This window comes from Oncorhynchus keta, chromosome 2, assembly GCF_023373465.1.
Source record: "Oncorhynchus keta strain PuntledgeMale-10-30-2019 chromosome 2, Oket_V2, whole genome shotgun sequence".
NCBI classification, from domain to species: Eukaryota; Metazoa; Chordata; class Actinopteri; order Salmoniformes; family Salmonidae; genus Oncorhynchus; species Oncorhynchus keta.
In genome coordinates this window covers 39,946,839-39,959,109 of record NC_068422.1, presented here as the reverse complement: position 1 = coordinate 39,959,109, position 12,271 = coordinate 39,946,839, and the positions used below count along the sequence as shown (strand labels likewise).

The 12,271-nt window shown below is 46.0% G+C and overlaps 1 long non-coding RNA gene across 1 annotated transcript; it reads right to left on the bottom strand.

Moving 5' to 3' along the window:
• Window positions 1-6,927: 6,927 nt before the first annotated feature.
• On the bottom strand, window positions 6,928-9,829 carry LOC127909283 (uncharacterized). Its single transcript, XR_008070598.1, has 3 exons — window positions 9,703-9,829; window positions 7,850-7,889; window positions 6,928-7,192 (listed from the first exon to the last, which is right to left on the bottom strand). It is a non-coding gene; the product is annotated as an uncharacterized LOC127909283 (long non-coding RNA).
• Window positions 9,830-12,271: the final 2,442 nt, after the last annotated feature.

Sequence of the window (12,271 nt, the reverse complement as noted above, 5' to 3'; positions counted from 1 at the left end):
CATAGCAGCCTCACGAGTGTGTGTGTGCGCATGTACGTGCAAGGGTGGGGTGGAACAGAGAACCAGCTTTAGGAGTTGGAGGACCATATTGGCCAGATTTAAGTCTTACGAAGTGTCCTCCTCTTTCATTCATTTTCTTCTCTCTCACTCTCACACTCTTTCTCACACTTTCTCCCATCGGCCATCAGAGTAAAGTCTCTCGCCCCTGTCCAGAGTGATAGTACAATGTAGTCCTGCAGTAGTAGTTTGCCTACCCAACCTCTCTCCCTGCATCCCTGCCTGGCTCTCCACTTGAAGCCTAGCAATGGTGACACAGTGAGCTGCCTGGGAGCCTCTTCACCCGTCTGTCCTCACATCGCACCGAGCAGCAGCCCACAACTAGCCGGCCCCTGGCAGTCCCCATTCCAACTGTCCCTCCAACTGTCCCTCCCACAGCCCACTACTTTAGTAGCATATGCTGGGTGGGTCTTGCCACTTAGACTGGGGCTGAGGCCTGTCGCAACCAGGATCGAGCGGACAGCTGATGGATGACCCCCTATGGGAGGGAAGGGAAGGGGGGTGACTCTCACTGCTGAAGTCACAGCGATTAGACACGAGGAAGTGGGTGAGGTGGGGGTGTTTCGTCGCTGCGGACGACCAGTGTTCAAGTTGGACTTCTCTAATCCATTATCGCCTGGCAACATTCCAGGAAGTGTTGTGGGTGTTGGTTGGGATGTGACAGTGTGTGCGTGTGTGCGCGCATGTTAGTGCGTGTGTATGTCTGTCTGTATGTCTGTGTGTACGTGTGTGTCGTGTCTGTGCGTGCGAGATGATGTGATGGCGTGATGTGTGTGTGTGTGTGAGTTGGTTGCTGCAGTCACTGTGTATGTTTGTGCGTGTGTCTGAGGAAGAGGGTCCTTTCCGACACACATCAGATGTGCTGTAATTGCTGTCTCCTCTGCTGACTGTTACAGCTTGTCTGAAGAAGGGCTGTCGCTGTTCACTGTTCTCTCTGTACTGGGTTAGCAAAGTCTGCGAACAGAAAAGGTGGCCCAAACACTTACAATTAAATACCGACAGAGCAAATTCAAATCTGATATTTGTGCAAAGTGCAGAACAATAATTTGGTCTACAGATGCGTACCTGAGGCCTATATAGTAGGCTGTTTGTGTTTATGAAAATAGAATGTTTTATAGTATGTGACATTTTTTTTGTTGTTGATGTAGTACGTTTTAAATGCAAGGATGTCGTACTCATTTTGGCTTTTCATTTAGTACGGATTCACTGCATGTAATTGAAGAAGAGAATAGTCTATTCAGAACCACGTGTGTTTGACATGGCTGACAATCAGATAAATGGATGAAGTGCGGGAAACAACGCAATTGTGGATTATATAACGCACTCTCTGTATGGCGGAACTTAGTATGTTGATATGTGTTGCTTACTGCATTATTTCTTCTAAACCGTATGTTCTAAATAGTATGTAGTATGTATGATAAGTACACTACATATAGTTTTACTAAGTAGTAGGCAAGACAGATTTTGGACATGGCTCCTCTCTCCTCCAAGCTAATTGCTGGTATGTCCAACAAAACATGAATTCAGTCCCATTCAATGAGTAAACATGACTGTTATTATATTTCATCATTGACAAATGTGCATCTCTGTTCTATCCGAGCTCTGATCCATTTATCTTTGTCTTTTCAAAACAACTATTGAATGTTAGACAGTAATGATATAAAGTGAGTGGTAGCTTTTGTGCAGAGACTATTGTGTATATACACTGACTATACAAAACATTCAGAACACCTGCTCTTTACATGACATAGACTGACCAGGTGAATCCAGGTGAAAGCCATGTTCCCTTATTGATGTCACTTGTTAAATCCACTTCAGTCACTGTAGATGAAGGAGAGGAGACAGGTAAGGGGGGCCATTTTTGAGCCTTGAGACAGTTGAGACAGGGATTGGTTATGTGTGCCATTCAGAGGGTGAATGGGCAAGACAAAAACTGCATGTGCCTTTGAATGGGGTACGGTAGTACAGTGCCTTGCTAAAGTATTCACCCCCCTGGCGTTTTTCCTGTTTTGTTTTATTACAACCTGTAATTTAAATTGGGGCTGCAGGTAGCCTAGTGGTTAGAGTGTTGGACTAGTAAAGTGAAAGGTTGCAAGATCAAATCCCCAAGCTGACAAGGTAAAAAAATATGTTGTTCTGCCCCTGAACAAGGCAGTTAACCCACTTTTCCTGGGCCGTCATTGAAAATGTGTTCTTAACTGACTTGCCAAGAAAAATACAAATTGATCTTTATTTGGATTTCATGTAATGGACATACAAAAATAGTCCAAATTGGTGAAGTGATGAAAACAATAACTTAAAAAATTCCAAATTACAAAAATACAAAAAACGAAAAGTAAAGAATGTAAATGTATTCACCCCCTTTGATCTAAAGGCCCTAGAAAAGATCTGGTGCAACCAATTATCTTCAGAAGTCACATAATTAGTTAAATAAAGTCCACCTGTGTGCAAACGAAGTGTCACATGATCTGTCACATGATGTCAGAATATATACACCGGTTCTGAAAGGCCCCAGAGTCTGCAACACCACAAAGCAAGCGGCACTATGAAGATCAAGGATCTATCCAAACAGGTCAGGGACAAAGTTGTGGAGAAGTACATACAGGGTTAGGTTATAAAAAATAGCCGAAACTTTGAACATCCCACGGAGCACCATTAAATCCATTATTTAAAAATGGAAAGAATATGGCACCACAACAAACCTGCCAAGAGAGGGCCGCCCACCAGGCAAGTAGGGCATTAATCTGAGAGGTAACAACGAGAACAAAGATAACCCTGAAGGAGCTGCAAAGCTCCACAGTGGAGATTGGAATATCTTTCCGTAGGACCAGTTTAAGCCGTACATGCCACTGAGCAGGGCTTACCAGAAGAGTGGAAAGAAAATAAGCCATTGCTTCAAGAAAAAAATGTGCAAACACGTTTGGTGTTCGTTGAAAAGCATGTGGGAGACTCCCCAACATAATGGAAGAAGGTACTCTGGTCAGATGAGACTAAAATGTTGCTTTTTGGCCATCAAGGAAAATGCTATGTTAGGCGCAAACCCAACACCTCTCATCACCCCGAGAATACCATCCCCACAGTGAAGCATGGTGGTGGCAGCATCATGCTGTGGGGATGTTTTTTTTATCTGTAGGGACTGTGAAACTGAAATGATGGATGGTGCTAAATTCATTGAAAATCTTTAGGGAAACCTGTTTCAGTCTTCCAGAGATTTGAGACTGGGATGGAGGTTCACCTTCCAGCAGGACAATGACCCTAAGCATACTGCTAAATCAACACTTGAGTGGTTTAAGGGTAAACATTTTAACGTCTTGGAATGGCCTAGTCAAAGCCCAGACCTCAATCCAATTGAGAATCTGTGGTATGACTTAAAGACTGCTGTACAACTTGAAGGAGCTGGAGCAGTTTTGCCATGAAGAATGGTCTAAAATCCTAGTTGATAGACGTGCCAAGCGTATAGAGACATACCCAAACAGACTTGCAGCTGTAATTGCTACAAAAGATGGCTCTACAAAGTATTGACTTTTGGGGGGAATAGTTATGTGGGCTCAAGTTTTCAGTTATTTTGTCTTATTTCTTGTTTGCTTCACAAAAATAATGATTTTGCATCTTCAAAGTGGTAGGCATGTTGTGGAAATTAAATGATACAAACTCCCCCCAAAATCTATTTAATTCCAGGTTGTAAGGCATCAAAATAGGAAAACTGCAAATGGGGGGATACTTTCGTAAGCCATTGTAGGTGCCAGGCGCACCGCACCGGTTTGTGTCATGAACTGAAACACTGCTGGGTTTTTCACACTCATTTTCCCCTGTGTATCAAGAATGGTCCACCACCAAAAGACATCCAGCCAACTTGACACAACTGTGGGAAGCATTGGTTTCAACATGTGGAACCCTGTGGAACGCTTTTGACACCTTGTAGAGTCAATGCCCCGACAAATGTGTATTAGGAAGGTGTTCCTAATGTTTGGTATACTCAGTATACACAGTATGTGTGTTATTTTTTTCTGTTGTAGTGTGGCTATTGCCTCAGTAGTAATTACTTGTAGTTATAATTAAGGCCACAATTTATTCCCTGGTAGCTAATAAGCTGGTTGTGTCTGCCCCACCCTCCTCTGGCCCAAAACTGTCAGAGGACATGCCATCTCTGCATTACTCAACACTTTCCCGCAGTCCATTATCTACACACAAATGCACACATGCAAGCACTCATACACACACACACACACAAACACGCTAATGACCAACTGCACACAAATGCACACACACACACACTACCCCCTCCGCATACACACATCCTCCGCAAACATACACATACATTACCCCCTCCACTTGGCGCATACACGCAACATTATACACATACACACATAATAATACCCCCCCACATGCACACTCATACACACTCCCCCGACCCTTAGCACCCACTCCCCCCCTTCTCATAACTCAACAATAGCAGAGGGCAGCTGTAGCTAATAATAAGTATTGAGTGGTTCAACTTGGGATGAGCCAGGTTCACCATTGGATCTCCAAAGCGCCCCGGGTCACACACAAACACAGAAAACGTCTCACTGGGCCCAACAGGAAGAGAAGACATTTTAAACTTTCATGACTTCTCTGAAATTGTGGCTGTTCGCCTTTCAGGGTCTAACTCTTTGTTCTCGAGCGCTCGCCCGATCAATATCCGAGCAAGAGAGCGGGAGAGAGAGAGGAGGAAGAGAGAGAGCTAGAGTCCAGACATCTTTATCTCAGTGGATTGTGCACGGGTGTTCACGCACACACACACAGTAGATTGCACAATCCACACGATATTTGTGTTATTTGGTGAATCTTTGAGTAAACACACACACGCGCACGCACACACACACACACACACACACACACACTCACACTCACACGCACATGCACGCACGTACACACACACACACACACACGAACACACACACACACACACAAACCTTGTGATCTGCCCTGAGGTAAGCATTGCAGGGTTTTCTCAATGGAAGATAGATACTTATACTCAGTTAAGATGTAAGACATATATTTTGTAAAGTCTTTGTTTTTCCCCAAAAATGTAATTTAGGACAACCAAGAGCATCTTCGGATGTAAAGTTCCTAATAGGACTTTCTACATTCAATGAATTTGTGACCGAGACTTTCTCCTTGGCTCTCAACACGACCCATTTCATCCTTCTCACCACGTGTGTATTTGTGTGTACTGTATATCTGTGTGTGTATGTGTGTGTGTGTGTGTGTTAGTCTGAATGCCTTCAGGTACCTAGTGCTTAAATGCTGTATGACTCCAGCTGCCGCAGAGGTAACTGAATACTCAAGGCAGAGGACACACACAGGAAGAGTGGGGCACAGGTTCACTAAGAGGGGTGTGTGTGTGTGTGTGTGTGTGTGTGTGTGTGTGTGTGTGTGTGTGTGTGTGTGTGTGTGTGTGTGTGTGTGTGTGTGTGTGTGTGTGTGTGTGTGTGTGTGTGTGTGTGTGTGTGTGTGTGTGTGTGTGTGTGTGTGTCTGTTGTGGTTTCCAGCTGCGGCCCTCATGACAGGACAGGAAATGGGACACACACACACATTGGCTTAGTCATAAAGCTAGATGGCTAAGTATCTGTATGGGTGTGTGTGTCTGAGAGAGAGAGAAGAAAAAAAAGGAATAGTGCAGGTCAGCTGTAAAGACATCAGCTCATGAGCAGTGGTTACTTCCACCATGTGTGAATGCCATTAGCCGTCACACAGTCTAACACTGTAAATTAAACCTGCTTTAATCGGATCAGATCACAAAACCAAATGAAGAGAGCTGCTCTCTGCCAACTCAAATGGCCGAATATGACCACTGTTTAACGTCATGTGTTTATTTCTATTGTATATCTGAGGGTTTAGCAGTGAAACATAGAAGGGAAAATACATTTCACTGTTTACTTCTTCAAGTCTGGATTTGTGTCCAATGGATGAATCCAAAGGCCTGAGTGTATGTGTGTCGGCGCGTGGGTGCATAGCTGCTTGTGTGTGTGTGAGAGAGATAGTGTGTGTGTGTGTGTGTGTGTGTGTGTGTGTGTGTGTGTGTGTGTGTGTGTGTGTGTGTGTGTGTGTGTGTGTGTGTGTGTGTGTGTGTGTGTGTGTGTGTGTGTGTGTGTGTGTGTGTGTGTGTGTGTGCGTGCGTGCGTGTGTGTTTATGTTTAAAGAGGACATTGTTTCACAAAACGTAGCCTAATTTCCATGGATATGCCCAGAACCACCCCTGAACACTGTGTTTCACCCGGTAATTCGACACCCTGTTGTATCCATCCCATGATGGTATGCGAGAGTGTCCCACAATCAGCATAATCCCCTCAATGAACTGCACTAACCACATTTAATATGCAAATGAGATCAGCTCAACTTTGGTAAACATTGGCCGACACTGCGACACAGGGAGAAGAGTTGCTTCAGAGGGATGGATGCTCCCTCGAAGACATTGTTTCGATCATATATCTAGAATAATCTAATGGTTTATTATATTATTATAATGATGTTGCTATTACCGGTGCTCAAAGCAATTTACATTGTAGGGGTGTGACACCTAGGTATGTTAACATGTCTCCATAAAAATTCAAAATCTGATGCTACAGTACATTCTGGAACATCTATAGTTCTGCGTGTACATAATGGATAAACACGGGTCTGTCTACTACGGAAGGGGTGACCTTACCAGTATAACATTGTGGTAAAGTCATCAATTCAAAGTTGTCAAGTTATCATATCAACTAATTTGTACGAAACATGCAATCTTTTCATTTCATGTTTCTGTGTGTGTGTGTGTTCTCTCACTTGTGTGGATGTTCTCTTACTGAGGTGAAACTCTGTCTCTCGTTCTCTCTTCCTCTCCTTCTTTCCCATCTGTGCGCTGACAGTCTCTTGAACTGTTGACAATAAGTTGATGGGCTGAAGCCCCCGATAAACATCACTGGTGCCACCTCTGCCCAGCTGGATCTACTTAGTAGCGGAGCGGAGACTGGCCGGAGAACACACACAGACACAGTCCTCCCAGGCCTGACTGTTATTATCCTGTGTGTTTACGTCTGCGTTTATGTGGCCTGGCCAGAGCTCTGTTCATTTCATTGCATTCTCGGGTTGCCTCTGCAGGAATCCCACTCTGTGATAGAGAGAGAATGAGAGAGAAAGAGTATGTCACATAGTACAGCCTGTTCTCATGCTTGACCCCACCTCCCCAGACCTTTGCCATACTGACATCCTGGGTACTTGGTGCAGATGGCTTGAGGATATCTGTGTGTGTGTGTGTGTGTGTGTGTGTGTGTGTGTGTGTGTGTGTGTGTGTGTGTGTGTGTGTGTGTGTGTGTGTGTGTGTGTGTGTGTGTGTGTGTGTGTGTGTGTGTGTGTGTGTGTGTGTGTGTCCGTCCATGTGCACAGCCCTTTATTATATGGAGGGAGACTGACCCTCAGTTCACCACCCACAGACAGGCTTCATTTTTTCGGAATCTCCTTTAGACAGGAAGGGGCTGTCACATGCACACTGCATGCCTACCCACACACGCGCACACACACACACCACACACACACACACACACACACACACACACACACACACACACACACACACACACACACACACACACACACACACACACACACACACACACACACACACACACACACACACACACACACACACACACACAGCTCTCTGACTGGCACGGATGCTGGCCAGCAGTAACCTTATCTGTGTGTGTGTTTAAAAGCAAGTGACTATGAGGGGATTAGATGGCAGAGGGGATTACAGAATGGTCTTTACCTCACAGGAACCAACAGGACACAGGGCTGACGTGTCCACTCTGGACAGACGGGAAGGAGAAAGAGAAAGAGAAGAACAGAGATAGGGAAAATGTAAATGTCAACTGACTTTTATTAGCATTTAGTATCAGGACACCCATCCCGACCATGCCCTCATGACACTGCTCACATGACATTCCCTCCAACTTAAAACACTTACTTAACAAAAACTTTTGCTTCGTGTGTGTACCATCTGTATGTAAAGAGATATATTGAGAGGGAGAACATGAGAAACAGAAAAATGTAAGGGTGGAGAGAGGATTTTCCCCTGGTCTAGGTCTACTGGGCTCTTAATTTATTGATGCTAAGCAAGATAACCACGGCAACCACCCCGGCAACCACTATAGTGGCCACCATACCATACCTTCCTCCGTCCTCATTTGTGTAAAGATCATTTGTAATCGAATAAGTTGACACACAACCCAACCTACTGTAGACCACAATTACCATTGGAACCATTACACACACACACACACACACACACACACACACACACACACACACACACACACACACACACACACACACACACACACACACACACACACACACACACACACACACACACACACACACACAGTAAAAGACAGCAGAGTGGTCCATCTCAAAGAAGGGCTAGAATGTTTGTTTTTTTATATCTTGCTATTCATAGTACATGTATGCTGTTAATGCTTCATAATGGGTGTTTTCACAGTGCTACAGTCAGCTTGGTTAGTGAGTGTACGTGTCGTCTCCCTATCCGAGACACATTTCACACTGGTCTACAGAATGAGACAGAGAGCATGTTGTACTGACAGGGCCTGTAGGGTCAACATCAACCCAAATCAACTACACAGGGGATCAACCACTACTGTGGGACTGTCAAATTAGGACACATCTCGAGCACACACAAACACACACACACAGCTGTCAGACACACAAATACCCCCGTGACTGCCCACTGCCCCGGAAACAACAACAGAGCACATCTCTGCCCTGGGGTGAGCTATGCACCATGTGTGTGTGTGTGTGTGTGTGTGTGTGTGTGTGTGTGTGTGTGTGTGTGTGTGTGTGTGTGTGTGTGTGTGTGTGTGTGTGTGTGTGTGTGTGTGTGTGTGTGTGTGTGTGTGTGTGTGTTTATGAGTGTTTATGTGTGTGTGTGTGTGTATGACGATGGGCAGTCACATGGTCTCTCCTGATCCCAAGAACATGGCGAGGGGCACTGTGTGTGTTTACGGAACTGTATGTGCATGTCGCAGCAGGCAGTTACAGGAGTGTGTGGCACCAATGGATTATGCTGGATTGCAAGGGGCATGGTTTATGTTAATATGCGTGAGTGTATGTAAAATTGAAGTATTTAACTGTGTGTGTGTGTGTGTGTGTGTGTGTGTGTGTGTGTGTGTGTGTGTGTGTGTGCAGGCCCGTGGGTCCCGTCAGCGGGGCAGTAAATGGGCATGTGTGTGTGGTCCAGTGGGTCCAAGTCTGAGCCAGCAGGCTAACTATTCCACCTCTGCCCGCCTCAGTCAGCTGCAGCGCTGGGTGTCCACTCTGCGCTTTATCCACATAATCATTATTTCAGCTTCACACTCTGCCCGGCCCAGCCTTGACCGGCCCCTCTCCCCCTCCATCCATGCCTCTTTCCATCCTTCCCTTCGACAGCCCATCCTCAATCACACACGTGTGTGTCTATGTGTCACATTCCCAACCAGTCTGCACACAGAGAGTATGTAACGGCAGAGCAGTTAAAAGTGTCAGACGAGCTCTAAGAGTTCATTAAGACATAAGCAAACAACAGGCATGAATCCAATAATGTTCTCTCTGTCTTTCTCTCCTCACCTGCATATCAGCCTTTCTGTTCCAGTCTGACGGTGGGTGGTGGGTGAAGACCAGGTCATGGATCTATCTAGGTCATTGCACATTGACCAGGACTGGTCCTTCTGTCTGAGAGGTCACAGGCAGTGGATGACATTTCCTGTCCACTATGGGGGAAAAACTGTATTTCTCAAAATGACTTGCAGCAAGATCTTTTCACAACGTCCATGATATTCTCATTAGTTACAATAGATGAACAGCATTGTAATTATATTGTGATTTAATTGCACTTATTTATTGACAAAGTGTATTACTCTGTGACCTGATCTCTCTAAACTAGAGAGCCTATTAGTAATCCAATGATGTCATTATTATATATGCCCTCTATGGTCACACAGCCCATTAGCTACAGATTAGGTAGCATGCATGTGTGTATGTGGTTCTTCATTGGGCATCTGTATGTAAGATACTGCAGTGTGCTATGGCTTTTCAGATTGACCAATTCTAAGATGGTGTGTGTGCGTGTGTGCACTGTAGCCTATCTCTGTGTGTGTGTGTGTGTGTGTGTGTGTGTGTGTGTGTGTGTGTGTGTGTGTGTGTTCTTGTGTGTGTGCGTGTGTTGCAGCGAGCTCATGACAGATCAGGGCATTCAGGCCAGTGACATTCCTCTAGAGCACAGATGCATCCTGGTCCTGGAGTGAAAAATGTTGCTTGGCCACCGCACTCACCCGTAGATGAATGGACCGATCCGTGCACTCACCCATAGATGAATGGACCGATCCGTCTTGTCATCGGAGGTCGGCAGAGAGGTTTCAGCTCCAGTGTACCTGTGTGTATGTGGCTGTGCTGACTCGGGCACAGAGCTCCTTCACACACACACACACACACACACACACACTGGCCTCATCAAACACTGCCCTAGTCCCTCCGAGCCCATCTTACACACACACACACACACACACACACACACACACACACACACACACACACACACACACACACACACACACACACACACACACACACACACACACACACACACACACACAGGTCTCATCAAACACTGCCCTAGTCCCCCGAGCCCATCTTACACACACACACACACACACACACACACACACACACACACACACACACACACACACACACACACACACACACACACACACACACACACACACACAAACGCTCATACACATCTCTCAAACACACACACAATCTTTCACACCCTCCCAGCCCATCTCCTCAGCCACCAGCCCACAGCCCTGGCGCCCAGAGCACAGGCTCTGACACGTCTATATGTTTTTTCTCCTGACCTTTTAGCGTCCTTTCTGCCAGCGCCTGTAAACCATAAGCTGATATATGAAGGCAATTTTTGCGGTGCCACTTGTATCTGAGTGATTGCGTACACTTTACGTTTGGGCCTGCCACCTTGCCACCTCCTCGAGATCTCTCTATTTGGATAGGATGGGATGGAGGACAGGAGGGGAGGGAGAAGGGAGGGAAGAAAGAAAATAAATGAAGGGAAAAAAGAGGGATGTGGTGGCCAATACCCATCCACCACCTGGGGCAAGGAGTATGCCGTCCACCAGCCCAGTGTGAGATGCTGTCTGACTTCTCTGGACCAATCAGATGAAAGAACCACACAGTAGCAGGAAATATAGGTTTTCATTAACACTTTTGGAAGCTCTGAATATTGCTGCATGGCCAAAATGGAGATATAGAGAGAGAGAGAGGTGAAGGAGAGAGAGAGTGAGAGAGGTGAAGGAGAGAGAGAGAGAGAAAGAGGTGAAGGAGAGAGAGAGTGAGAGAGGTGAAGGAGAGAGAGAGTGAGAGCGAGAGAGAGAGAGAGAGAGAGAGAGAGAGAGAGAGGTGAAGGAGAGCAAAAGAGAGAGAGTGGTGAAGGAGAGAGAGTGAGAGAGAGAGAGAGCGGTGAGTGAGAGAGGTGAAGGAGAGCAGGAGAGCAAGAGAGTGAGAGGTGAAGGAGAGCGAGAGAGAGAGTGGTGAAGGAGAGAGAGTGAGAGCGAGAGCGAGAGAGAGAGGTGAAGGAGAGCGAGAGAGAGAGAGAGAGAGAGAGAGTGGTGAAGGAGAGAGAGCGAGAGGTGAAGGAGAGCGAGAGAGAGAAAGAGAGGTGAAGGAGAGCGAGAGAGAGAAAGAGAGGTGAAGGAGAGCGAGAGAGAGAAAGAGAGGTGAAGGAGAGCGAGAGAGAGAGAGTGAGAGAGAGAGAGAGAAAGAGAGGTGAAGGAGAACGAAAGAGAGAGAGCGAGAGGGTGATGTGCTGTCATACACCAGACTAGAGTTGACCCCTCACTGCACTGCTATCCAATTGAGTTCAAATACAGTCATTGATTAGCATTAGCCTATGTTACAGTAGTGGAATGGAACCCAACCTATTAGTTTGTTAGCATCAACTCTTGTTAAACAGATAGAGGCTATGTGTTATTCCCCCCCTTCGCCAAGAACACTTTTCAATTACAGCTGCTCATTGTCAGGTCCTAAATGGCTGGGTCAGCTGGCTGGGCTTTCCCTTTGAAAGCAAGGCTGACATCCCCACAAAGACATCATTACAGAGATGCTCCCTGTGCCAGACAAT